Below are 27612 nucleotides of genomic sequence, written 5' to 3' on the forward strand. Positions count from 1 at the left end.
AGAAGACTGACTCTTCTTACTGACTATGTTTTGAACCATTCCCTTGACACTAGTTATAGATTCCGATGCTTCACTCCAGGTTTACTGTATTTCTTGGACCTTCGTATTGACGATGTAACACAGAAATTGCATCGGAATTAAATACAAAAGGTGCAATGCCGACTTACGTACAAGAAGACTGACTCCTCCTACTGTCTATGATTTGAACCGTTCCTGTGACACTAGTTTTGTATTCCGATGCTTCACTTCAGGTTTACTGTATCCCTCTGATCTTCTTATAGACTATGAAACACAGAAATTGTATCGGAATTAAATACAAAAGGCACAATGCCGACTTAAGTACAAGAAGATTGACTCTTCCTACTGTCTATGTTTTGAACCATTCCTGTGACACTAGTTATAGGTTCCGATGCTTCACTTCAGGTTTACTGTATCCCTCTGACGTTCTTATTGACGATGAATCACAGAAATTGCATCGGAATTAAATACAAAAGGCACAATGCCGACTTAAGTACAAGAAGACTGACTCTACTTACTGTCTATATTTTGAACTATTCCAGTGACACTAGTTATAGATTCCGATGCTTCACTTCATGTTTACTGTATCCCTTGGACCTTCTTATTGACGATGAAACAGAGAAATTGCATCGGAATTAAATACAAAAGGCACAATGCCGACTTAAGTACAAGAAGACTGGCTCTTCTTACTGTCTATGTTTTGAACAATTACATTGACACTAGTTACAGATTCCGTTCCTTCACTCCAGGTTTACTGTTTCCCTTGGACCGTCTTATTGACGATGAAACATAGAAATTGCATCGGAATTAAATAGAAAAGGCACAATGCCGAGTTAAGTACAAGAAGTCTGACTCTTCTTACTGATTATAGTTTGAACCATTCCTGTGACACTAGTTATAGATTCCGATGCTTTACTTCTGGTTTACTGTATACCTTGGACCTTCTTATTGACGATGAAACACAGAAATTGCATATAAATTAAATACAAAAGGCACAATGCCGACTTAAGTGCAAGAAGACTGACTCCTCTTACTGACTATGTTTTGAACCATTCCTGTGAGACTAATTATAGATTCCGATGCTTCACTCCTGGTTTACTTTATCTCTCTGACCTTCTTATTGACGATGAAACACAGAAATTGCATCGGAATTAAATACAAAAGGCACAATGCAGAACTTAAGGACAAGATGACTGACTCTTCTTACTGACTATGTTTTGAACCATTCCTGTGACACTAGTTATAGATTCCGATGCTTCACCCCAGGTTTACTGTATTCCTTGGACCTTCTTATTGACGATAAAACACAGAAATTGCATCGGAATTAAATACAAAATGCACAATGCCGACTTACGGACAAGAAGACTGACTCTTCTTACTGACTATATTTTGAACCAATCCTGAGACACTAGTTATAGATTCCGATGCTTCACTTCAGGTTTACTGTATCCTCTGACCTTCGTATTGACGATGTAACACAGAAATTGCATCGGAATTAAATACAAAAGGTGCAATGCCGACTTACGTACAAGAAGACTGACTCCTCCTACTGTCTATGATTTGAACCGTTCCTGTGACACTAGTTTTGTATTCCGATGCTTCACTTCAGGTTTACTGTATCCCTCTGATCTTCTTATTGACTATGAAACACAGAAATTGTATCGGAATTAAATACAAAAGGCATAATGCAGACTTAAGTACAAGAAGACTGACTCTTCCTACTGTCTATGATTTGAACCATTCCTGTGACACTAGTTATAGATTCCGATGCTTCACTTCAGGTTTACTGTATCCCTTGGACCTTCTTATTGGCGATGAAACACAGAAATTGCATCGGAATTAAATACAAAAGGCACAATGCCGACTTAAGTACAAGTTGACTGACTATTCTTACTGTCTATGTTTGAACCATTCCTGTGAAACTAGTTATAGATTCCGATGCTTCACTCCAGGTATACTATATCCCTTGGACATTCTAATTGACGATGAAACAGAGAAATTGCATCGTAATTAAATACAAAAGGCACAATGCCGACTTAAGGACAAGAAGACTGACTCTTCTTACTGACTATGTTTTGTACCATTCCTGTGACACTAGTTATAGGTTCCGATGCTTCCCTTCAGGTTTACTGTATCCCTCTGACCTTCTTATTGACCATGAAACTCAGAAATAACATCGGAAATAAATACAACAGGCACAATGCCGACTTAAGTACAAGAAGACTGGCTCTTCTTACTGTCTATGTTTTGAACCATTCCATTGACACTAGTTACAGATTCCGTTGCTTCACTCCAGGTTTACGGTTTCCCTTGAACCTTCTTATTGTCGATGAAACACAGAAATTGCATCGGAATTAAATAGAAAAGGCACAATGCCGACATAAGTGCAAGAAGACTGACTCTTCTTACTGACTATGTTTGAACCATTCCTGTGACACTAGTTATAGATTCCGATGCTTCACTTCAGGTTTACTGTATCCCTTGGACCTTCTTATTGATGATGAAACACAGAAATTGCATCGGAATTAATTACAAAAGACACAATGTCGACTTAAGTACAAGAAGACTGACTCTTCTTACTGTCTTTGTTTTGAACCTTTCCTGTGACACTAGTTATAGATTCCGATGCTTCACTCCAGTTTTACTGTATCCCTTGGACCTTCTTATTGACGATGAAACACAGAAATTGCATCGGAATTAAATAGAAAAGGCACAATGCCGACTTGAGTACAAGAAGACAGACTCTTTCTACTGTGTATGTTTGAACCATTCCTGTGACACTAGTTATAGATTCCGATGCTTCACTTCAGGTTTGCTGTATACCTTGGACCTTCTTATTGACGATGAAACAAAGAGATTGCATCGGAATTAAATACAAAAGGCACAATACCGAATTAAATACAAGAATATTGACTCTTCTTACTGTCTATGTTTTGAACCAACCCTGTGACACTAGTTGTAGATTCCGATGCTTCACTTCCGGTTTACTGTATTCCTTGTACCTACTTATTGACGAAGAAACACAGAAATTGCATCGGAATTAAATACAAAAGGCACAATGCCGACTTAAGTACAAGAACACCGACTCTTCCTACTGTCTATGTTTTTAACCATTCCTGTGGCACTAGTTATACATTCCGACGCTTCACTTCACTTTAACTGTATCCCTTGTACCTTCTTATTGACGATGAAACACAGGAATTGCATCGGAATTAAATACAAAAGGCACAATGCCGACCTAAGTACAAGAAGACCGACTCTTCTTACTGTCTATGTTTTGAACCATTACTGTGACTCTAGTTATAGATTCCGGTGCTTCACTTCCAGGTTTACTGTATCCCTTAGACCTACTTATTGACGATGAAACACAGAAGTGGCATCGGAATTAAATACAAAAGGCACAATGCCGACTTAAGTACAAGAAGACAGACTCTTTCTACTGTCTATGTTTGAACCATTCCTGTGACACTAGTTGTGGTTTCCGATGCTTCACTTCAGGTTTACTGTATACCTCTGACTTTCTTATTGACGATGAAACACAGAAATTGCATCGCAATTAAATACAAAAGGCACAATGCCAACTTAAGGACAAGAAGACTGACTCCTCTTACTGACTATGTTTTGAAGCATTCCTGTGACACTAATTATAGATTCCGATGCTTCACTCCTGGTTTACTGTATCTCTCTGACCTTCGGATTGTCGATAAAACACAGAAATTGCATCGGAATTAAATACAAACGTCACAATGCAGAACTTAAGGACAAGAAGACTGGCTCTTCTTACTGTCTATGTTTTGAACCTTTCCTGTGACACTAGTTATAGATTCCGATGCTTCACTCCAGGTTTACTGTATCCCTTGGACCTTCTTTTTGACGATGAAACACAGAAATTGCAACGGAATTAAATAGAAATGGCACAATGCCGACTTTAGTAGAAGAAGACTGACTCTTCTTTCTGATTATAGTTTGAACCATTCCTGTGACACTAGTTATAGATTTCGATGCTTTAATTCAGGTTTACTGTATACCCTGGACCTTCTTATTGACGATGAAACACAGATATTGCATCGGAATTAAATACAAAAGGCACAATGCCGACTTAAGTACAAGAAGACAGACTCTTTCTACTGTCTATGTTTGAACCATTCCTGTGACACTAGTTGTGGATTCCGATGCTTCACTTCAGGTTTACTGTATACCTCTGACATTCTTATTGACGATGAAACACAGAAATTGCATCGGATTTAAATACAAAAGGCACAATGCCAACTTAAGGACAAGAAGACTGACTCCTCTTACTGACTATGTTTTGAACCATTCTTGTACACTAATTATAGATTACGATGCTTCACTCCTGGTTTACTGAATCTCTCTGACCTTCTTATTGTCGATGGAACACAGAAATTGCGTCGGAATTAAATACAAAAGGCACAATGCAGAACTTAAGGACAAGAAGACTGACTCCTCTTACTGACTATGTTTTGAACCATTCTTGTACACTAATTATAGATTACGATGCTTCACTCCTGGTTTACTGAATCTCTCTGACCTTCTTATTGTCGATGGAACACAGAAATTTCGTCGGAATTAAATACAAAAGGCACAATGCAGAACTTAAGGACAAGAAGACTGACTCTTCTTACTGACAATGTTTTGAACCGTTCCTGTGACACTACTTATAGATTCCGATGCTTCACTCCAGGTTTACTGTATTCCTTGGACCTTCTTATTGACGATGAAACACAGAAATTGCATCGGAATTAAATACAAAAGGCACAATGCCCACTCACGTACAAGAAGACTGACTCTTCCTACTGTCTATGTTTTGAACCGTTCCTGTGACACTAGTTTTGTATTCCGATGCTTCACTTCAGGTTTACTGTATCCCTCTGACCTTCTTATTGACAAGGTGTGAGTGAATGTGCGCAATGCCTCTTTCATTTCAGCTCCGCTTCATCGCTTACGCCGTACAGGTGTTCCGTTTCTCTGGACGACGGAATACGAACGCGCCTTTCGCCAGTTGAAATCGGCGTTGCTTTCTAATACTTGCCTTACGCCATTCGATCCCCAGAAACCCCTTTTGTTGATGGTAGATGCATCGGATTTCGGGATCGGTGCTGTGCTTGCGCACAAAGTTGGCTCCCATGATCGCCCTATTGCCTTTGCGTCCAAATTGCTCTCGTCTGCGCAAAGAAATTATTCACAGATAGAGAAAGAAGCATTCGCTCTCGTGTTTGGTGTTCTTGCGACCTCCTGACGCAATGCGTGGGGAACATTGCGCGCTCTGAAAAATTTCGGTTGCGCGTTTCCTTCCAGTTCCAAATGTGCGTCATAGTTTGTAGCGCAACCTAAGCCTGGTGCAAAAATGTCTGCAAATTCGTCACATAAGCGAGAAACACTGTCTGAAGGCACAGTCGGATTCACTGATAGGACCTGATTTACAATAGACATGTTAAACAACTGAATCAAATCTAGACCATCAAGTTCACTGCAGAAGAAGAACGAAGAACGTAAAATGACACAAGTTTTGTTTGTCCCTTGTATGTTGCAAGAAGGCTGCACTGTCCTAACACAGGAATTTTCTGTCCTGAATATGTGGTTAGCTTAACATTTGCGGCACGCAACGGAGGTGCGCCCAGACGTTTGTACGTGTCGAGATTGAGCAATGAAACTGCAGCTCCGGTATCGAGCTGGAATGTTATCACTTTGCCTTCAAAGTCTAAGTCCACAAAAAGTTTATTGTCCTGCTGACGACAAGAGCGACTGTTTTGTGCAATTGGAACAGACACTGGTACAGAATCACTTGCTAATTGACGTGATTTCCGGCGACGTCGACGCACAGTTTTTGTGGGACGAACACAGTTACTGTTAGAGAAAGTGTCACTGGACGAAGTGGAATGAACGACATGAATGTCCATAGGCGAAGGTCCACGAGCCTGAGTGTCCTTGGTTCGATTCCGGCGCGAAGCAAAGGGCCTGGAATGATTGTGATTGTCTGATCTGAGCTTTTTCTGGCAAACACTTTGAACATGTCCTTTCTTATTGCAGAAAAAGCAAATAGCTTGGCGTGACGGGCAATGTTCACGCGAATGTCTAGTAGCACACCGCGGGCACGATTTCACTACATTTGTGGGCTGGCGCGGCACACGTGGCTGAGCGCGCGGCGGCAGCTGTGCGGACGTGCGCGAGGCCCGGTTACCGGGCCGCGCAGCGCGTCCAGCGGGCCGGTTAATGTTACACACGGCTGGCGAAGTTTCAAAAGATTCCTGAGCACAGTCAAGTGTGTCCTGTCTATCCAATATGTCTATCACTTGTTGAAGGGAGGGATTAACTAGTTTCAAAATTTGCTCCCGTATGCGAACATCAGAAACGTTCTGTGCAATTGCATCACGCACCATTGTATCTGAATAAGAAAGACCACAGTCACATTCAAAGGCACAGTCCCTAGTAAGTCCTTGCAATGTTGTTACCCACTCCCTATGAGTTTGACTGGCCGTACGTTTTGTACGAAAGAACGTATACCGTGTGGCAACCACATTAACTGTTTCTTTGAAATAGGCATCTAATGCAGACAAAATTTCCTCGTAGGACAGAGTTGCTACGTCTCGTCGGGGAAACAATTTCACTATCACACGGTATGTGGACACACCGACACAAGAAAGCAAAAACGGCTGCCGCTCTTTACCTTGAATTCTGTAGGCTGCTAGATGAAAGTTGAACTGGCGAGACCACTCGTGCCAGGTCTCATCGGCTGCCACGTATGGTCGAAAGGGAGGTGCAACAGCGTTTAGTGGCAGCGGTAGCGAAGAAGCGGCGGCGGCCGCATCGGTTTGAATGGTACGTTGACCCTGGACGAGCTGTCCAAGGGCATCCAGTAACGCCTGCGTCTGCTGATTCTGCAAGCGATAAAATTCAGACAGTACATCTGGAGAATGTGGCGAACCCATGACACAATTAAATGTAAGCAATCAGAAAGAAATCTTTTCCCTCGTCGCCAATGTTGTGTCGGTAGCTGGGCCGACACCGTGAAGTTGAGATGGCTGAAAAGGCAAGCTAGACTAACGCAGACGGGCGTGAAGTACTGGAACAGGATACGTAATTAATGTTAGGAAGAAAAGTACGGAGCAGGTTTAATACTTAACTTTACTCAAACATGGTGGTACATCGATCTTGACGATACACAGGAGCCTTTAAGTACAATCACTGTATGGCTAATGGCGCCTTGCTAGTTCGTAGCCATTAACTTAGCTGATGGCTATTATGTCTCTCGGCTAATGAGAGAGAAAGGCTTCGTACATCTGGTCGGTAGCTAGGTTCATGTACAAATGGGGCGAGTGCTCTCTCGTATCACGAGACCTGCCTTGGTGGTGGCGCTAGGTCTGCGATTACACAGTGGCGACACGTGGGTCCGACATGTACTAAATGGACCGCGGCCGATTTCAGCTACCACCTAGCAAGTGTGGTGTCTGGCGGTGACACCACATTAACCATTCCTGTGACACTAGTTATAAATTCCGATGCTTCACTTCAGGTTTGCTGTATACCTTGGACCTTCTTATTGACGATGAAACACAGAAATTGCATCGGAATTAGATACAAAAGGCACAATGCCGAATTAACTACAAGAATGTTGACTCTTCTTACTGTCTATGTTTTGAACCAATCCTGTAACACTAGTTGTAGATTCCGATGCTTCACTTCAGGTTTACTGTATTCCTTGGACCTACTTATTGACGAAGAAACACAGAAATTGCATCGGAATTAAATACAAAAGCACAATGCCGCCTTAAGTACAAGAACACCGACTCTTCTTACTGTCTATGTTTTTAACCATTCCTGTGGCACTAGTTATAGATTCCGACGCTTCACTTCAGGTTAACTGTATCCCTTGTACCTTCTTATTGACGATGAAACACAGGAATTGCATCGGAATTAAATACAAAAGGCACAATGCCGACTTAAGTACAAGAAGACCGACTCTTCTTACTGTCTATGTTTTGAACCATTACTGTGACTCTAGTTATAGATTGCGGTGCTTCACTTCCAGTTTTACTGTATCCCTTAGACCTACTTATTGACAATGAAACACAGAAATTGCATCGGTATTAAATACAAAAGGCACAATGCCAACTTAAGGACAAGAAGACTGACTCCTCTTACTGACTATGTTTTGAACCATTCCTGTGACACTAATTATAGATTCCGATGCTTCATTCCCGGTTTACTGTATCTCTCTGACCTTCTGATTGTCGATGAAACACAGAAATTGCATCGGAATTAATTACAAATGCCACAATGCAAAACTTAAGGACAAGAAGACTGACTCTTCTTACAGACTATGTTTTGAACCATTCCTGTGACACTAGTTATAGATTCCGATGCTTCACTCCAGGTTTACTGTATTCCTTGGACCTTCTTATTAACGATGAAACACAGAAATTGCATCGGAATTAAATACAAAATGCACAATGCCGACATACGGACAAGAAGACTGACTCTTCTTACTGACTATGTTTTGAACCATTCCTGTGACACTAGTTATAGATTCCGATGCTTCACTTCAGGTTTGCTGTATACTTTGGACCTTCTTATTGACGATGAAACACAGAAATTGCATCGAAATTAAATACAAAAGCACAATGCCGCCTTAAGTACAAGAACACCGACTCTTCCTACTGTCTATGTTTTAACCATTCCTGTGGCACTAGTTATAGATTCCGACGCTTCACTTCAGGTTAACTGTATCCCTTGTACCTTCTTATTGACGATGAAACACAGGAATTGCTTCGGAATTAAATACAAAAGGCACAATGCCGACTTACGTACAAGAAGACTGACTCTTCTTACTGACTATGTTTTGAACCATTCCTGTGACACTAGTTATAGATTCCGATGATTCACTTCAGGTTTACTGTATCCCTCTGACCTTCTTATCGACGATGAAACACAGAAATTGCATCGGAATTAAATAGAAAAGTCACAATGCCGACTTAAGTACAAGCAGACTGACTCTTCTTTCTCACTATGTTTTGAACCATTCCTGTGACACTAGTTATAGATTCCGATGCTTCACTTCAGGTTTACAGTATCCCTCTGACGTTCTTATTGACGATGAATCACAGAAATTGCATCGGAATTAAATACAAAAGGCACAATGCCGACTTAAGTACAAGAAGACTGACTCTTCTTACAGTCTATATTTTGAACTATTCCAGTGACACTAGTTATAGATTCCGATGCTTCACTTCATGTTTAATGTATCCCTCTGACCCTCTTATTGACGATGAAACACAGAAATTGCATTGGAATTACATACAAAAGGCACAATGCCGACTTAGGTACAAGAAGACTGACTCTTTTTACTGTATACGTTTAAACCATTCCTGTGACACTAGTTATAGATTCCGATGCTTCACTTCAGGTTTACTTTATCCCTCTGACCTTCTTATTGACGATGAAACACAGAAATTGCATCGGAATTAAATACGAAAGGCACAATGCCGACTTAAGTACAAGAAGACGGTCTCTTCTTACTGACTATGATTTGAACCATTCATGTGACACTAGTTATAGATTCCGATGCTTCACTTCAGGTTTACTGTATCCCTCTGACCCTCTTATTGACGATGAAACACAGAAATTGCATCGGAATTAAATACAAAAGGCACAATGCCGACTTCAGTACAAGAAGACTGACTCTTCTTACTGACTATGTTTTGAACCATTCCTGTGACACTAGTTATAGATTCCGATGCTTCACTTCAGGTTTGCTGTATACCTTGGACCTCCTTATTGACGATGAAACACAGAAATTGCATCGGAATTAAATACAAAAGGCACAATGCCGAATTAACTACAAGAATATTGACTCTTCTTACTGTCTATGTTTTGAACCAATCCTTTGACACTAATTGTAGATTCCGATGCTTCACTTCAGGTTTACTGTATTCCTTGGACCTACTTATTGACGCAGAAACACAAAAATTGCATCGGCATTAAATACAAAAGGCACAATGCCGCCTTAAGTACAAGAACACCGACTCTTCCTACTGTCTATGTTTTTAACCATTCCTGTGGCACTAGTTATATATTCCGACGCTTCACATCAGGTTAACTGTATACCTAGTATATTCTTATTGACGATGAAACACAGGAATTGCATCGGAATTAAATACAAAAGGCACAATGCTGACTTAAGTACAAGAAGACCGACTCTTCTTGCTGTCTATGTTTTGAACCATTACTGTGACTCTAGTTATAGATTCCGGTGCTTCACTTCCAGGTTTACTGTATCCCTTAGACCTACTTATTGACGATGAAACACAGAAATTGCATCGGAATTAAATACAAAAGGCACAATGCCAACTTAAGAACAAGAAGACTGACTCCTCTTACTGACTATGTTTTGAAGCATTCCTGTGACACTAATTATAGATTCCGATGCTTCACTCCTGGTTTAATGTATCTCTGTGACCTTCGTATTCTCGATGAAACACAGAAATGCATCGGAATTAAATACAAAAGTCACAATGCAGAACTTAAGGACAAGAAGACTGACTCTTCTTACTGACTATGTTTTGAACCATTCCTGTGACACTAGTTATAGATTCCGATGCTTCACTTCAGGTTTGCTGTATACCTTGGACCTCCTTATTGACGATGAAACACAGAAATTGCATCGGAATTAAATACAAAAGGCACAATGCCGAATTAACTACAAGAATATTGACTCTTCTTACTGTCTATGTTTTGAACCAATCCTTTGACACTAATTGTAGATTCCGATGCTTCACTTCAGGTTTACTGTATTCCTTGGACCTACTTATTGACGCAGAAACACAAAAATTGCATCGGCATTAAATACAAAAGGCACAATGCCGCCTTAAGTACAAGAACACCGACTCTTCCTACTGTCTATGTTTTTAACCATTCCTGTGGCACTAGTTATATATTCCGACGCTTCACATCAGGTTAACTGTATACCTAGTATATTCTTATTGACGATGAAACACAGGAATTGCATCGGAATTAAATACAAAAGGCACAATGCTGACTTAAGTACAAGAAGACCGACTCTTCTTGCTGTCTATGTTTTGAACCATTACTGTGACTCTAGTTATAGATTCCGGTGCTTCACTTCCAGGTTTACTGTATCCCTTAGACCTACTTATTGACGATGAAACACAGAAATTGCATCGGAATTAAATACAAAAGGCACAATGCCAACTTAAGAACAAGAAGACTGACTCCTCTTACTGACTATGTTTTGAAGCATTCCTGTGACACTAATTATAGATTCCGATGCTTCACTCCTGGTTTAATGTATCTCTGTGACCTTCGTATTCTCGATGAAACACAGAAATGCATCGGAATTAAATACAAAAGTCACAATGCAGAACTTAAGGACAAGAAGACTGACTCTTCTTACTGACTATGTTTTGAACCATTCCTGTGACACTAGTTATAGATTCCGATGCTTCACTTCAGGTTTGCTGTATACCTTGGACCTCCTTATTGACGATGAAACACAGAAATTGCATCGGAATTAAATACAAAAGGCACAATGCCGAATTAACTACAAGAATATTGACTCTTCTTACTGTCTATGTTTTGAACCAATCCTTTGACACTAATTGTAGATTCCGATGCTTCACTTCAGGTTTACTGTATTCCTTGGACCTACTTATTGACGCAGAAACACAAAAATTGCATCGGCATTAAATACAAAAGGCACAATGCCGCCTTAAGTACAAGAACACCGACTCTTCCTACTGTCTATGTTTTTAACCATTCCTGTGGCACTAGTTATATATTCCGACGCTTCACTTCAGGTTAACTGTATACCTAGTATATTCTTATTGACGATGAAACACAGGAATTGCATCGGAATTAAATACAAAAGGCACAATGCTGACTTAAGTACAAGAAGACCGACTCTTCTTGCTGTCTATGTTTTGAACCATTACTGTGACTCTAGTTATAGATTCCGGTGCTTCACTTCCAGGTTTACTGTATCCCTTAGACCTACTTATTGACGATGAAACACAGAAATTGCATCGGAATTAAATACAAAAGGCACAATGCCAACTTAAGAACAAGAAGACTGACTCCTCTTACTGACTATGTTTTGAAGCATTCCTGTGACACTAATTATAGATTCCGATGCTTCACTCCTGGTTTAATGTATCTCTGTGACCTTCGTATTCTCGATGAAACACAGAAATGCATCGGAATTAAATACCTTCTTATTGATGATGAAACACAGAAATTGCACCGGAATTATATACAAAAGGCACAATGCCCACTTACGTACAAGAAGACTGACTCTTCCTACTGTCTATGTTTTGAACCGTTCCTGTGACACTAGTTTTGTGTTCCGATGCTTCACTTCAGGTTTACTGTATCCCTCTGACCTTCTTATTGACTATGAAACACAGAAATTGCATCGGAATTCAATACAAAAGGCACAATGCCGACTTAAGTACAAGAAGACATACTCTTCCTACTGTCTATGTATTGAACCATTCCTGTGACACTAGTTATAGGTTCCGATGCTTCACTTCTGGTTTACTGTATCCCTCTGACGTTCTTATTGACGATGATTCACAGAAATTGCATCGGAATTAAATACAAAATACACAATGCCGACTAAAGTACAAGAAGACTGACTCTTCTTACTGTCTATATTTTGAACTATTCCAGTGACACTAGTTATAGATTCCGATGCTTCACTTCATGTTTACTGTATCCCTTGGACCTTCTTATTGACGAGGAAACAGAGAAATTGCATCGGAATTAATTACAAAAGGCATAATGCCGACTTATGTACAAGAAGACCGACTCTTCTTACTGTCTATGTTTCGATCCATTACTGTGACTCTAGTTATAGATTCCGGTGCTTCACTCCAGGTTTACTGTATCCCTTGGACCTACTTATTGACGACTAAACACAGAAATTGCATCGGAATAAAATACTAAGGGCACAATGCCGACTTAAGGACAAGAAGACTGAATCTTCTTACTGACTATGCTTTGAACCATTCCTGTGACACTAGTTATAGATTCCGATGCCTCACTTCATGTTTACTGTATCCCTCTGACCCTCTTATTGACGATGAAACACAGAAATTGCATCGGAATTACATACAAAAGGCACAATGCCGACTAAAGTACAAGAAGACTGACTCTTCTTACTGTAAATGTTTGAACCATTCCTGTGACATTAGTTATAGATTCCGATGCTTCACTTCAGGTTTACTTTATCCCTCTGACCTTCTTATTGACGGTGAAACACAGAAATTGCATCGGAATTAAATACGAAAGGCACAATGCCGACTTAAGTACAAGAAGACTGTCTCTTCTTACTGACTATGTTTTGAAAAATTCATGTGACACTAGTTATAGATTCCGATGCTTCACTTTAGGTTTACTGTATACCTCTGACCCTCTTATTGACGATGAAACACAGAAATTGCATCGGAATTAAATACAAAAGGCACAATGCCGACTTTAGTACAAGAAGACTGACTCTTCTTACTGACTATGTTTTAACCATTCCTGTGACACTAGTTATAAATTCCGATGCTTCACTTCAGGTTTGCTGTATACCTTGGACCTTCTTATTGACGACGAAACACAGAAATTGCATCGGAATGAAATTCAAAAGGCACAATGACGAATTAACTACAAGAATACTGACTCTTCTTACTGTCTATGTTTAGAACCAATCCTGTGACACTAGTTGTAGATTCCGATGCTTCACTTCAGGTTTACTGTATTCCTTGGACCTACTTATTGACGCAGAAACACAGAAATTGCATCGGAATTAAATATTAAAGCACATTGCCGCCTTAAGTACAAGAACACCGACTCTTCCTACTGTCTATGTTTTTAACCATTCCTGTGGCACTAGTTATAGATTCCGACGCTTCACTTCAGGTTAACTGTATCCCTTGTACCTTCTTATTGACGATGAAACACAGGAATTGCATCGGAATTAAATACAAAAGGCACAATGCCGACTTAAGTACAAGAAGACCGACTCTTCTTACTGTCTATGTTTTGAACCATTACTGTAACTCTAGTTATAGATTCCGGTGCTTCACTTCCAGGTTTACTGTATCCCTTAGACCTACTTATTGACAATGAAACACAGAAATTGCATCGGAATTAAATACAAAAGGCACAATGCCGACTTAAGTACAAGAAGACAGACTCTTTCTACTGTCTATGTTTGAACCATTCCTGTGACACTAGTCATAGATTCCGATGCTTCACTTTAGGTTTACTGTATCGCTCTGACCTTCTTATTGACGATGAAACTCAGAAATAGCATCGGAACTAAATACAAAAGGCACAATGCCGACTTAAGTACAAGAAGACTGACTCTTCTTACTGTCTATGTTTTGAACCATTCCATTGACACTAGTTACAGATTCCGATGCTTCACTTCAGGTTTACTATATCCCTTGGACCTTCTTATTGACGATGAAACACAGAAATTGCATCGGAATTAAATATTAAAGCACAATGCCGCCTTAAGTACAAGAACACCGACTCTTCCTACTGTTTACGTTTTAAACCATTCCTGTGGCTCTAGTTATAGATTCCGACGCTTCACTTCAGGTTAACTGTATCCCTTGTACCTTCTTATTGACGATGAAACACAGGAATTGCATCGGAATTAAATACAAAAGGCACAATGCCGACTTAAGTACAAGAAGACCGACTCTTCTTACTGTCTATGTTTTGAACCATTACTGTAACTCTAGTTATAGATTCCGGTGCTTCACTTCCAGGTTTACTGTATCCCTTAGACCTACTTATTGACGATGAAACACAGAAATTGCATCGGAATTAAATACAAAAGGCACAATGCCGACTTAAGTACAAGAAGACAGACTCTTTCTACTGTCTATGTTTGAACCATTCCTGTGACACTAGTTGTGGATTCCAATGCTTCACTTCAGGTTTACTGTATGCCTCTGACCTTCTTATTGACGATGATACACAGAAATTGCATCGGAATTAAATACAAAAGGCACAATGCCAACTTAAGGACAAGAAGACTGACTCCTCTTACTGACTATGTTTTGAACCATTCCTGTGACACTAATTATAGATTCCGATGCATCACTCCTGGTTTACTCTATCTCTCTGACCTTCTTATTGTCGATGAAACACAGAAATTGCATCGGAATTAAATACAAATGTCACAATGCAGAACTTAAGGACAAGAAGACTGACTCTTCTTACTGACTATGTTTTGAACCATTCCTGTGACACTAGTTATAGATTCCGATGCTTCACTCCAGGTTTACTGTATTCCTTGGATCTTCTTATTAACGATGAAACACAGAAATTGCATCGGAATTAAATACAAAATGCACAATGCCGACTTACGGACAAGAAGACTAACTCTTCTTACTGACTATGTTTTGAACCATTCCTGTGACACTAGTCATAGATTCCGATGCTTCACTTTAGGTTTACTGTATCGCTCTGACCTTCTTATTGACGATGAAACTCAGAAATAGCATCGGAATTAAATACAAAAGGCACAATGCCGACTTAAGTACAAGAAGACTGACTCTTCTTACTGTCTATGTTTTGAACCATTCCATTGACACTAGTTACAGATTCCGATGCTTCACTTCAGGTTTACTATATCCCTTGGACCTTCTTATTGACGATGAAACACAGAAATTGCATCGGAATTAAATAGAAAAGGCACAATGCCGACTTAAGTACAAGAAGACTGAATCTTCTTACTGACTATGTTTTGAACCATTCCTGTGACACTAGTTATAGATTCCGATGCTTCACTTCAGGTTTTCTGTATACTTTGGACCTTCTTATTGACGATGAAACACAGAAATTGCATCGGAATTAAATACAAAAGGCACAATGCCGACTTACGTACAAGAAGACTGACTCTTCCTACTGTCTATGATTTAAACCGTTCCTGTGACACTAGTTTTGTATTCCGATGCTTCACTTCAGGTTTACTGTATCCCTCTGACCTTCTTATTGACTATGAAACACAGTAATTGCATCGGAATTAAATACAAAAGGCACAATGCCGACTTAAGTACAAGAAGACTGACTCTTCCTACTGTCTATGGTTTGAACCACTCCTGTGACACTAGTTATAGGTTCCGATGCTTCACTTCAGGTTTACTGTATCCCCCTGACGTTCTTATTGACGATGAATCACAGAAATTGCATCGGAATTAAATACAAAAGGCACAATGCCGACTTAAGTACAAGAAGACTGACTCTTCTTACTGCCTATATTTTGAACTATTCCAGTGACACTAGTTATAGATTCCGATGCTTCACTTCATGTTTACTGTATCCCTTGGACCTTCTTATTGACGATGAAACACAGAAATTACATCGGAATTAAGTACAAAGGGCACAATGCCGACTTAAGTACAAGAAGACCGACTCTTCTTACTGTATATGTTTTGATTCATTACTGTGACTCTAGTTATAGATTCCGGTGCTTCACTCCAGGTTTACTGTATCCCTTGGACCTACTTATTGACGATGAAACACAGAAATTGCATCGGAATTAAATACAAAGGGCACAATGCCGACTTAAGGACAACGAGACTGAATCTTCTTACTGACTATGCTTTGAACCATTCCTGTGACACTAGTTATAGATTCCGATGACTCACTTCATGTTTACTGTATCCCTCTGACCCTTTTATTGACGATGAAACACAGAAATTGCATTGGAATTACATACAAAAGGCACAATGCCGACTTAGGTACAAGAAGACTGACTCTTCTTACTGTATATGTTTGAACCATTCCTGTGACACTAGTTATAAATTCCGATGCTTCACTTCAGGTTTTCTTTATCCCTCTGACCTTCTTATTGACGATGAAACACAGAAATTGCATCGGAATAAAATACAAAAGGCACAATGCCGACTTAAGTACATGTAGACCGACTCTTATTATTGACAATAATTTGACCATTGCTGTAATACTAGTTATAGATTCCGATGCTTCACTTCAGGTTTACTGTATCCCTTGGACCATCTTATTGTCGATGAAACACAGAAATTGCATCGGAATTAAATACAAATGTCACAATGCAGAACTTAAGGACAAGAAGACTGACTCTTCTTACTGACTATGTTTTGAACCATTCCTGTGACACTAGTTATAGATTCCGATGCTCCACTCCAGGTTTACTGTATTCCTTGGACCTTCTTATTAACGATGAAACACAGAAATTGCATCGGAATTAAATACAAAATGCACAATGCCGACTTACGGACAAGAAGACTAACTCTTCTTACTGACTATGTTTTGAACCATTCCTGTGACACTAGTCATAGATTCCGATGCTTCACTTTAGGTTTACTGTATCGCTCTGACCTTCTTATTGACGATGAAACTCAGAAATATCATCGGAATTAAATACAAAAGGCACAATGCCGACTTAAGTACAAGAAGACTGAATCTTCTTACTGACTATGTTTTGAACCATTCCTGTGACACTAGTTATAGGTTCCGATGGTTCACTTCAGGTTTACTGTATCCCTCTGACGTTCTTATTGACGATGAATCACAGAAATGGCATCGGAATTAAATACAAAAGGCACAATGCCGACTTAAGTACAAGAAGACTGACTCTTCTTACTGCCTAAATTTTGAACTATTCCAGTGACACTAGTTATAGATTCCGATGCTTCACTTCATGTTTACTGTATCCCTTGGACCTTCTTATTGACGATGAAACACAGAAATTACATCGGAATTAAGTACAAAGGGCACAATGCCGACATAAGTACAAGAAGACCGACTCTTCTTACTGTATATGTTTTGATTCATTACTGTGACTCTAGTTATAGATTCCGGTGCTTCACTCCAGGTTTACTGTATCCCTTGGACCTACTTATTGACGATGAAACACAGAAATTGCATCGGAATTAAATACAAAGGGCACAATGCCGACTTAAGGACAACAAGACTGAATCTTATTACTGACTATGCTTTGAACCATTCCTGTGACACTAGTTATAGATTCCGATGACTCACTTCATGTTTACTGTATCCCTCTGACCCTTTTATTGACGATGAAACACAGAAATTGCATTGGAATTACATACAAAAGGCACAATGCCGACTTAGGTACAAGAAGACTGACTCTTCTTACTGCCTAAATTTTGAACTATTCCAGTGACACTAGTTATAGATTCCGATGCTTCACTTCATGTTTACTGTATCCCTTGGACCTTCTTATTGACGATGAAACACAGAAATTACATCGGAATTAAGTACAAAGGGCACAATGCCGACATAAGTACAAGAAGACCGACTCTTCTTACTGTATATGTTTTGATTCATTACTGTGACTCTAGTTATAGATTCCGGTGCTTCACTCCAGGTTTACTGTATCCCTTGGACCTACTTATTGACGATGAAACACAGAAATTGCATCGGAATTAAATACAAAGGGCACAATGCCGACTTAAGGACAACAAGACTGAATCTTATTACTGACTATGCTTTGAACCATTCCTGTGACACTAGTCATAGATTCCGATGCTTCACTTTAGGTTTACTGTATCGCTCTGACCTTCTTATTGACGATGAAACTCAGAAATATCATCGGAATTAAATACAAAAGGCACAATGCCGACTTAAGTACAAGAAGACTGAATCTTCTTACTGACTATGTTTTGAACCATTCATGTGACACTAGTTATAGATTCCGATGCTTCACTTCATGTTTACTGTATTCCTTGGACCTACTTATTGACGCAGAAACACAGAAATTGCATCGGAATTAAATACAAAAGGCACAATGCCGCCTTAAGTACAAGAACACCGACTCTTCCTACTGTCTATGTTTTTAACCATTCCTGTGGCACTAGTTAAAGTTTCCGACGCTTCACTTCAGCTTAACTGTATCCCTTGTACCTTCTTATTGACGATGAAACACAGGAATTGCATCGGAATAAAATACAAAAGGCACAATGCTGACTTATGTACAAGAAGACCGACTCTTCTTACTGTCTATGTTTTGAACCATTACTGTGACTCTAGTTATAGATTCCGGTGCTTCACTTCCAGGTTTACTGTATCCCTTAGACCTACTTATTGACGTTGAAACACAGAAATTGCATCGGAATTAAATACAAAGGGCACAATGCCGACTTTAGGACAAGAAGACTGACACTTCTTACTGACTATGTTTTGAACCATTCCTGTGACACTAGTTATAGATTCCGATGCTTCACTTCATGATTACTGTATCCCTCTGACCCTCTTATTGACGATGAAACACAGAAATTGCATCGGAATTAAATACGAAAGGCACAATGCCGACTTAAGTACAAGAAGACTGACTCTTCTTACTGTATGTGTTTGAACCATTCCTGTGACACTAGTTATAGATTCCGATGCTTCACTTCAGGTTTACTGTATCCCTCTGACATTCTTATTGACGGTGAAACACAGAAATTTCATCAGAATTAAATACGAAAGGCACAATGCCGACTTAAGTACAAGAAGTCTGACTCTTCTTACTGACTATGTTTGAACCATTCCTGTGACACTAGTTATAGATTCCGTTGCTTCCCTTGAGGTTAACTGTATCCCTCTGACCCTCTTATTGACGATGAAACACAGAAATTGCATCGGAATTATAAACAAAAGGCACAATGCCGACTTAAGTACAAGAACACTGACTCTTCCTACTGTCTATGTTTTGAAGCATTACTGTGGCACTAGTTATACATTCCGACGCTTCACTTCAGGTTAACTGTATCCCTTGTACCTTCTTATTGGCGATGAAACACAGAAATTGCATCGGAATAAAATACAAAAGGCACAATGCCGACTTAAGTACATGTAGACCGACTGTTATTATTGACAATAATTTGACCATTGCTGTAATACTAGTTATAGATTCCGATGCTTCACTTCAGGTTTACTGTATCCCTTGGACCTTCTTATTGACGATGAAACACAGAAATTGCATCGGAATGAAATACAAAAGGCACAATGCCGACTTAAGTACAAGAGGACTGACTCTTCTTACTGTCTATGCTTTGAACCATTCCTGTGACACTAGTTACAGATTCCGATGCTTCACTCCAGGTTTACTATATCGCTTGGACCTTCTTATTGACGATGAAACACAGAAATTGCATCGGAATTAAATACAAAAGGCACAATGCCGACTTAAGGACAAGACGACTGACTCTTCTTACTGACTATGTTTAGAACCATTCCTGTGACACTAGTTATAGATTCCGATGCTTCACTTCAGGTTTACTGTATCCTTCTGACCTTCTTATTGACGATTAAACTCAGAAATAGGATCGGAATTAAATACAAAAGGCACAATGCCGACTTAAGTACAAGAAGACTGACTCTTCTTACTGTCTATGTTTTGAACCATTCCATTGACACTAGTTACAGATTCCGATGCATCACTTCAGGTTTACTATATCCCTTGGACCTTCTTATTGACGATGAAACACAGAAATTGCATCGGAATTAAATAGAAAAGGCACAATGCCGACTTAAGTACAAGAAGACTGAATCTTCTTACTGACTATGTTTTGAACAATTCCTGTGACACTAGTTATAGATTCCGATGCTTCACTTCAGGTTTTCTGTATACTTTGGACCTTCTTATTGACGATGAAACACAGAAATTGCATCGGAATTAAATACAAAAGGCACAATGCCGACTTACGTACAAGAAGACTGACTCTTCCTACTGTCTATGATTTAAACCGTTCCTGTGACACTTGTTTTGTATTCCGATGCTTCACATCAGGTTTACTGTATCCCTCTGACCTTCTTATTGACTATGAAACACAGTAATTGCATCGGAATTAAATACAAAAGGCACAATGCCGACTTAAGTACAAGAAGACTGACTCTTCCTACTGTCTATGGTTTGAACCATTCCTGTGACACTAGTTATAGGTTCCGATGCTTCACTTCAGGTTTACTGTATCCCTCTGGCGTTCTTATTGACGATGAATCACAGAAATTGCATCGGAATTAAATACAAAAGGCACAATGCCGACTTACGTACAAGAAGACTGACTCTTCCTACTGTCTATGATTTAAACCGTTCCTGTGACACTTGTTTTGTATTCCGATGCTTCACATCAGGTTTACTGTATCCCTCTGACCTTCTTATTGACGATGAAACACAGAAATTGCATCGGAATTAAATACAAAGGGCACAATGCCGACTTAAGGACAACAAGACTGAATCTTCTTACTGACTATGCTTTGAACCGTTCCTGTGTCACTAGTTATAGATTCCGATGACTCACTTCATGTTTACTGTATCCCTCTGACCCTCTTATTGACGATGAAACACAGAAATTGCATTGGAATTACATACAAAAGGCACAATGCCGACTTAGGTACAAGAAGACGGACTCTTCTTACTGTATATGTTTGAACCACTCCTGTGACACTAGTTATAAATTCCGATGCTTCACTTCATGTTTACTTTATCCCTCTGACCTTCTTATTGACGATGATCACAGAAATTGCATCGGAATTAAATACGAAAGGCACAATGCCGACTTAAGTATAAGAAGACGGTCTCTTCTTACTGACTATCTTTTGAACCATTCATGTGACACTAGTTATAGATTCCGATGATTCACTTCAGGTTTACTGTATCGCTCTGACCCTCTTATTGACGATGAAACACAGAAATTGCATCGGAATTAAATACAAAAGGCACAATGCCGACTTAAGTACAAGAAGACTGACTCTTCTTACTGACTATGTTTTGAACCATTCCTGTGACACTAGTTATAGATTCCGATGCTTCACTTCAGGTTTGCTGTATACCTTGGACCTTCTTTTTGACGATGAAACACAGAAATTGCATCGGAATTAAATACAAAAGGCACAATGCCGAATTAACTACAAGAATATTGACTCTTCTTACTGTCTATGTTTTGAACCAATCCTGTGACACTAATTGTAGATTCCGATGCTTCACTTCATGTTTACTGTATTCCTTGGACCTACTTATTGACGCAGAAACACAGAAATTGCATCCGAATTAATTACAAAAGGCACAATGCTGCCTTAAGTACAAGAACACCGACTCTTCCTACTGTCTATGTTTTTAACCATTCCTGTGGCACTAGTTATAGATTCCGACGCTTCACTTCAGGTTAACTGTATTCCTTGTACCTTCTTATTGACGATGAAACACAGGAATTGCATCGGAATTAAATACAAAAGGCACAATGCTGACTTATGTACAAGAAGACCGACTCTTCTTACTGTCTATGTTTTGAACCATTACTGTGACTCTAGTTATAGATTCCGGTGCTTCACTTCCAGGTTTACTCTATCCCTTAGACCTACTTATTGACGATGAAACACAGAAATTGCATCGGAATTAAATGCAAAGGGCACAATGCCGACTTTAGGACAAGAAGACTGACACTTCTTACTGACTATGCTTTGAACCATTCCTGTGACACTGGTTATAGATTCCGATGCTTCACTTCATGTTTACTGTATCCCTCTGACCCTCTTATTGACGATGAAACACAGAAATTGCATCGGAATTAAATACAAAAGGAACAATGCCGACTTAAGTACAAGAAGACTGACTCTTCTTACTGTATGTGTTTGAACCATTCCTGTGACACTAGTTGTAGATTCCGATGCTTCACTTCAGGTTTACTGTATCCCTCTGACCTTCTTATTGACGGTGAAACACAGAAATTGCATCAGAATTAAATACGAAAGGCACAATGCCGACTTAAGTACAAGAAGTCTGACTCTTCTTACTGACTATGTTTGAACCATTCCTGTGACACTAGTTATAGATTCCGATGCTTCCCTTGAGGTTAACTGTATCCCTCTGACCCTCTTATTGACGATGAAACACAGAAATTGCATCGGAATTATAAACAAAAGGCACAATGCCGACTTAAGTACAAGAACACTGTTTCTTCCTACTGTCTATGTTTTGAAGCATTACTGTGGCACTAGTTATACATTCCGACGCTTCACTTCAGGTTAACTGTATCCCTTGTACCTTCTTATTGGCGATGAAACACAGAAATTGCATCGGAATAAAATACAAAAGGCACAATGCCGACTTAAGTACAAGAGGACTGACTCTTCTTACTGTCTATGCTTTGAACCATTCCTGTGACACTAGTTACAGATTCCGATGCTTCACTCCAGGTTTACTATATCGCTTGGACCTTCTTATTGACGATGAAACACAGAAATTGCGTCGGAATTAAATACAAAAGGCACAATGCCGACTTAAGGGCAAGACGACTGACTCTTCTTACTGACTATGTTTAGAACCATTCCTGTGACACTAGTTATAGATTCCGATGCTTCACTTCAGGTTTACTGTATCCTTCTGACCTTCTTATTGACGATTAAACTCAGAAATAGGATCGGAATTAAATACAAAAGGCACAATGCCGACTTAAGTACAAGAAGACTGAATCTTCTTACTGACTATGTTTTGAACAATTCCTGTGACACTAGTTATAGATTCCGATGCTTCAATTCAGGTTTTCTGTATACTTTGGACCTTCTTATTGACGATGAAACACAGAAATTGCATCGGAATTAAATACAAAAGGCACAATGCCGACTTACGTACAAGAAGACTGACTCTTCAAACTGTCTATGATTTAAACCGTTCCTGTGACACTTGTTTTGTATTCCGATGCTTCACATCAGGTTTACTGTATCCCTCTGACCTTCTTATTGACTATGAAACACAGTAATTGCATCGGAATTAATTACAAAAGGCACAATGCCGACTTAAGTACAGGAAGACTGACTCTTCCTACTGTCTATGGTTTGAACCATTCCTGTGACACTAGTTATAGGTTCCGATGCTTCACTTCAGGTTTACTGTATCCCTCTGGCGTTCATATTGACGATGAATCACAGAAATTGCATCGGAATTAAATACAAAAGGCACAATGCCGGCTTACGTACAAGAAGACTGACTCTTCCTCTGTCTATGATTTAAACCGTTCCTGTGACACTTGTTTTGTATTCCGATGCTTCACATCAGGTTTACTGTATCCCTCTGACCTTCTTATTGACGATGAAACACAGAAATTGCATCGGAATTAAATACAAAGGGCACAATGCCGACTTAAGGACAACAAGACTAAATCTTCTTACTGACTATGCTTTGAACCGTTCCTGTGTCACTAGTTATAGATTCCGATGACTCACTTCATGTTTACTGTATCCCTCTGACCCTCTTATTGACGATGAAACACAGAAATTGCATTGGAATTACATACAAAAGGCACATTGCCGACTTAGGTACAAGAAGACGGACTCTTCTTACTGTATATGTTTGAACCACTCCTGTGACACTAGTTATAAATTCCGATGCTTCACTTCATGTTTACTTTATCCCTCTGACCTTCTTATTGTTGATGATCACAGAAATTGCATCGGAATTAAATACGAAAGTCACAATGCCGACTTAAGTATAAGAAGACGGTCTCTTCTTACTGACTATCTTTTGAACCATTCATGTGACACTAGTTATAGATTCCGATGATTCACTTCAGGTTTACTGTATCGCTCTGACCCTCTTATTGACGATGAAACACAGAAATTGCATCGGAATTAAATACAAAAGGCACAATGCCGACTTAAGTACAAGAAGACTGACTCTTCTTACTGACTATGTTTTGAACCATTCCTGTGACACTAGTTATAGATTCCGATGCTTCACTTCAGGTTTGCTGTATACCTTGGACCTTCTTTTTGACGATGAAACACAGAAATTGCATCGGAATTAAATACAAAAGGCACAATGCCGAATTAACTACAAGAATATTGACTCTTCTTACTGTCTATGTTTTGAACCAATCCTGTGACACTAATTGTAGATTCCGATGCTTCACTTCATGTTTACTGTATTCCTTGGACCTACTTATTGACGCAGAAACACAGAAATTGCATCCGAATTAATTACAAAAGGCACAATGCCGCCTTAAGTACAAGAACACCGACTCTTCCTACTGTCTATGTTTTTAACCATTCCTGTGGCACTAGTTATAGATTCCGACGCTTCACTTCAGGTTAACTGTATTCCTTGTACCTTCTTATTGACGATGAAACACAGGAATTGCATCGGAATTAAATACAAAAGGCACAATGCTGACTTATGTACAAGAAGACCGACTCTTCTTACTGTCTATGTTTTGAACCATTACTGTGACTCTAGTTATAGATTCCGGTGCTTCACTTCCAGGTTTACTCTATCCCTTAGACCTACTTATTGACGATGAAACACAGAAATTGCATCGGAATTAAATACAAAGGGCACAATGCCGACTTTAGGACAAGAAGACTGACACTTCTTACTGACTATGTTTAGAACCATTCCTGTGACACTAGTTATAGATTCCGATGCTTCACTTCAGGTTTACTGTATCCTTCTGACCTTCTTATTGACGATTAAACTCAGAAATAGGATCGGAATTAAATACAAAAGGCACAATGCCGACTTAAGTACAAGAAGACTGAATCTTCTTACTGACTATGTTTTGAACAATTCCTGTGACACTAGTTATAGATTCCGATGCTTCACTTCAGGTTTTCTGTATACTTTGGACCTTCTTATTGACGATGAAACACAGAAATTGCATCGGAATTAAATACAAAAGGCACAATGCCGACTTACGTACAAGAAGACTGACTCTTCCTACTGTCTATGATTTAAACCGTTCCTGTGACACTTGTTTTGTATTCCGATGCTTCACATCAGGTTTACTGTATCCCTCTGACCTTCTTATTGACTATGAAACACAGTAATTGCATCGGAATTAAATACAAAAGGCACAATGCCGACTTAAGTACAGGAAGACTGACTCTTCCTACTGTCTATGGTTTGAACCATTCCTGTGACACTAGTTATAGGTTCCGATGCTTCACTTCAGGTTTACTGTATCCCTCTGGCGTTCATATTGACGATGAATCACAGAAATTGCATCGGAATTAAATACAAAAGGCACAATGCCGGCTTACGTACAAGAAGACTGACTCTTCCTCTGTCTATGATTTAAACCGTTCCTGTGACACTTGTTTTGTATTCCGATGCTTCACATCAGGTTTACTGTATCCCTCTGACCTTCTTATTGACGATGAAACACAGAAATTGCATCGGAATTAAATACAAAGGGCACAATGCCGACTTAAGGACAACAAGACTAAATCTTCTTACTGACTATGCTTTGAACCGTTCCTGTGTCACTAGTTATAGATTCCGATGACTCACTTCATGTTTACTGTATCCCTCTGACCCTCTTATTGACGATGAAACACAGAAATTGCATTGGAATTACATACAAAAGGCACATTGCCGACTTAGGTACAAGAAGACGGACTCTTCTTACTGTATATGTTTGAACCACTCCTGTGACACTAGTTATAAATTCCGATGCTTCACTTCATGTTTACTTTATCCCTCTGACCTTCTTATTGTTGATGATCACAGAAATTGCATCGGAATTAAATACGAAAGTCACAATGCCGACTTAAGTATAAGAAGACGGTCTCTTCTTACTGACTATCTTTTGAACCATTCATGTGACACTAGTTATAGATTCCGATGATTCACTTCAGGTTTACTGTATCGCTCTGACCCTCTTATTGACGATGAAACACAGAAATTGCATCGGAATTAAATACAAAAGGCACAATGCCGACTTAAGTACAAGAAGACTGACTCTTCTTACTGACTATGTTTTGAACCATTCCTGTGACACTAGTTATAGATTCCGATGCTTCACTTCAGGTTTGCTGTATACCTTGGACCTTCTTTTTGACGATGAAACACAGAAATTGCATCGGAATTAAATACAAAAGGCACAATGCCGAATTAACTACAAGAATATTGACTCTTCTTACTGTCTATGTTTTGAACCAATCCTGTGACACTAATTGTAGATTCCGATGCTTCACTTCATGTTTACTGTATTCCTTGGACCTACTTATTGACGCAGAAACACAGAAATTGCATCCGAATTAATTACAAAAGGCACAATGCCGCCTTAAGTACAAGAACACCGACTCTTCCTACTGTCTATGTTTTTAACCATTCCTGTGGCACTAGTTATAGATTCCGACGCTTCACTTCAGGTTAACTGTATTCCTTGTACCTTCTTATTGACGATGAAACACAGGAATTGCATCGGAATTAAATACAAAAGGCACAATGCTGACTTATGTACAAGAAGACCGACTCTTCTTACTGTCTATGTTTTGAACCATTACTGTGACTCTAGTTATAGATTCCGGTGCTTCACTTCCAGGTTTACTCTATCCCTTAGACCTACTTATTGACGATGAAACACAGAAATTGCATCGGAATTAAATACAAAGGGCACAATGCCGACTTTAGGACAAGAAGACTGACACTTCTTACTGACTATGATTTGAACCATTCCTGTGACACTGGTTATAGATTCCGATGCTTCACTTCATGTTTACTGTATCCCTCTGACCCTCTTATTGACGATGAAACACAGAAATTGCATCGGAATTAAATACAAAAGGCACAAT

Source organism: Schistocerca americana, chromosome 4 (assembly GCF_021461395.2).
Source record: "Schistocerca americana isolate TAMUIC-IGC-003095 chromosome 4, iqSchAmer2.1, whole genome shotgun sequence".
Taxonomy (NCBI): Eukaryota; Metazoa; Arthropoda; class Insecta; order Orthoptera; family Acrididae; genus Schistocerca; species Schistocerca americana.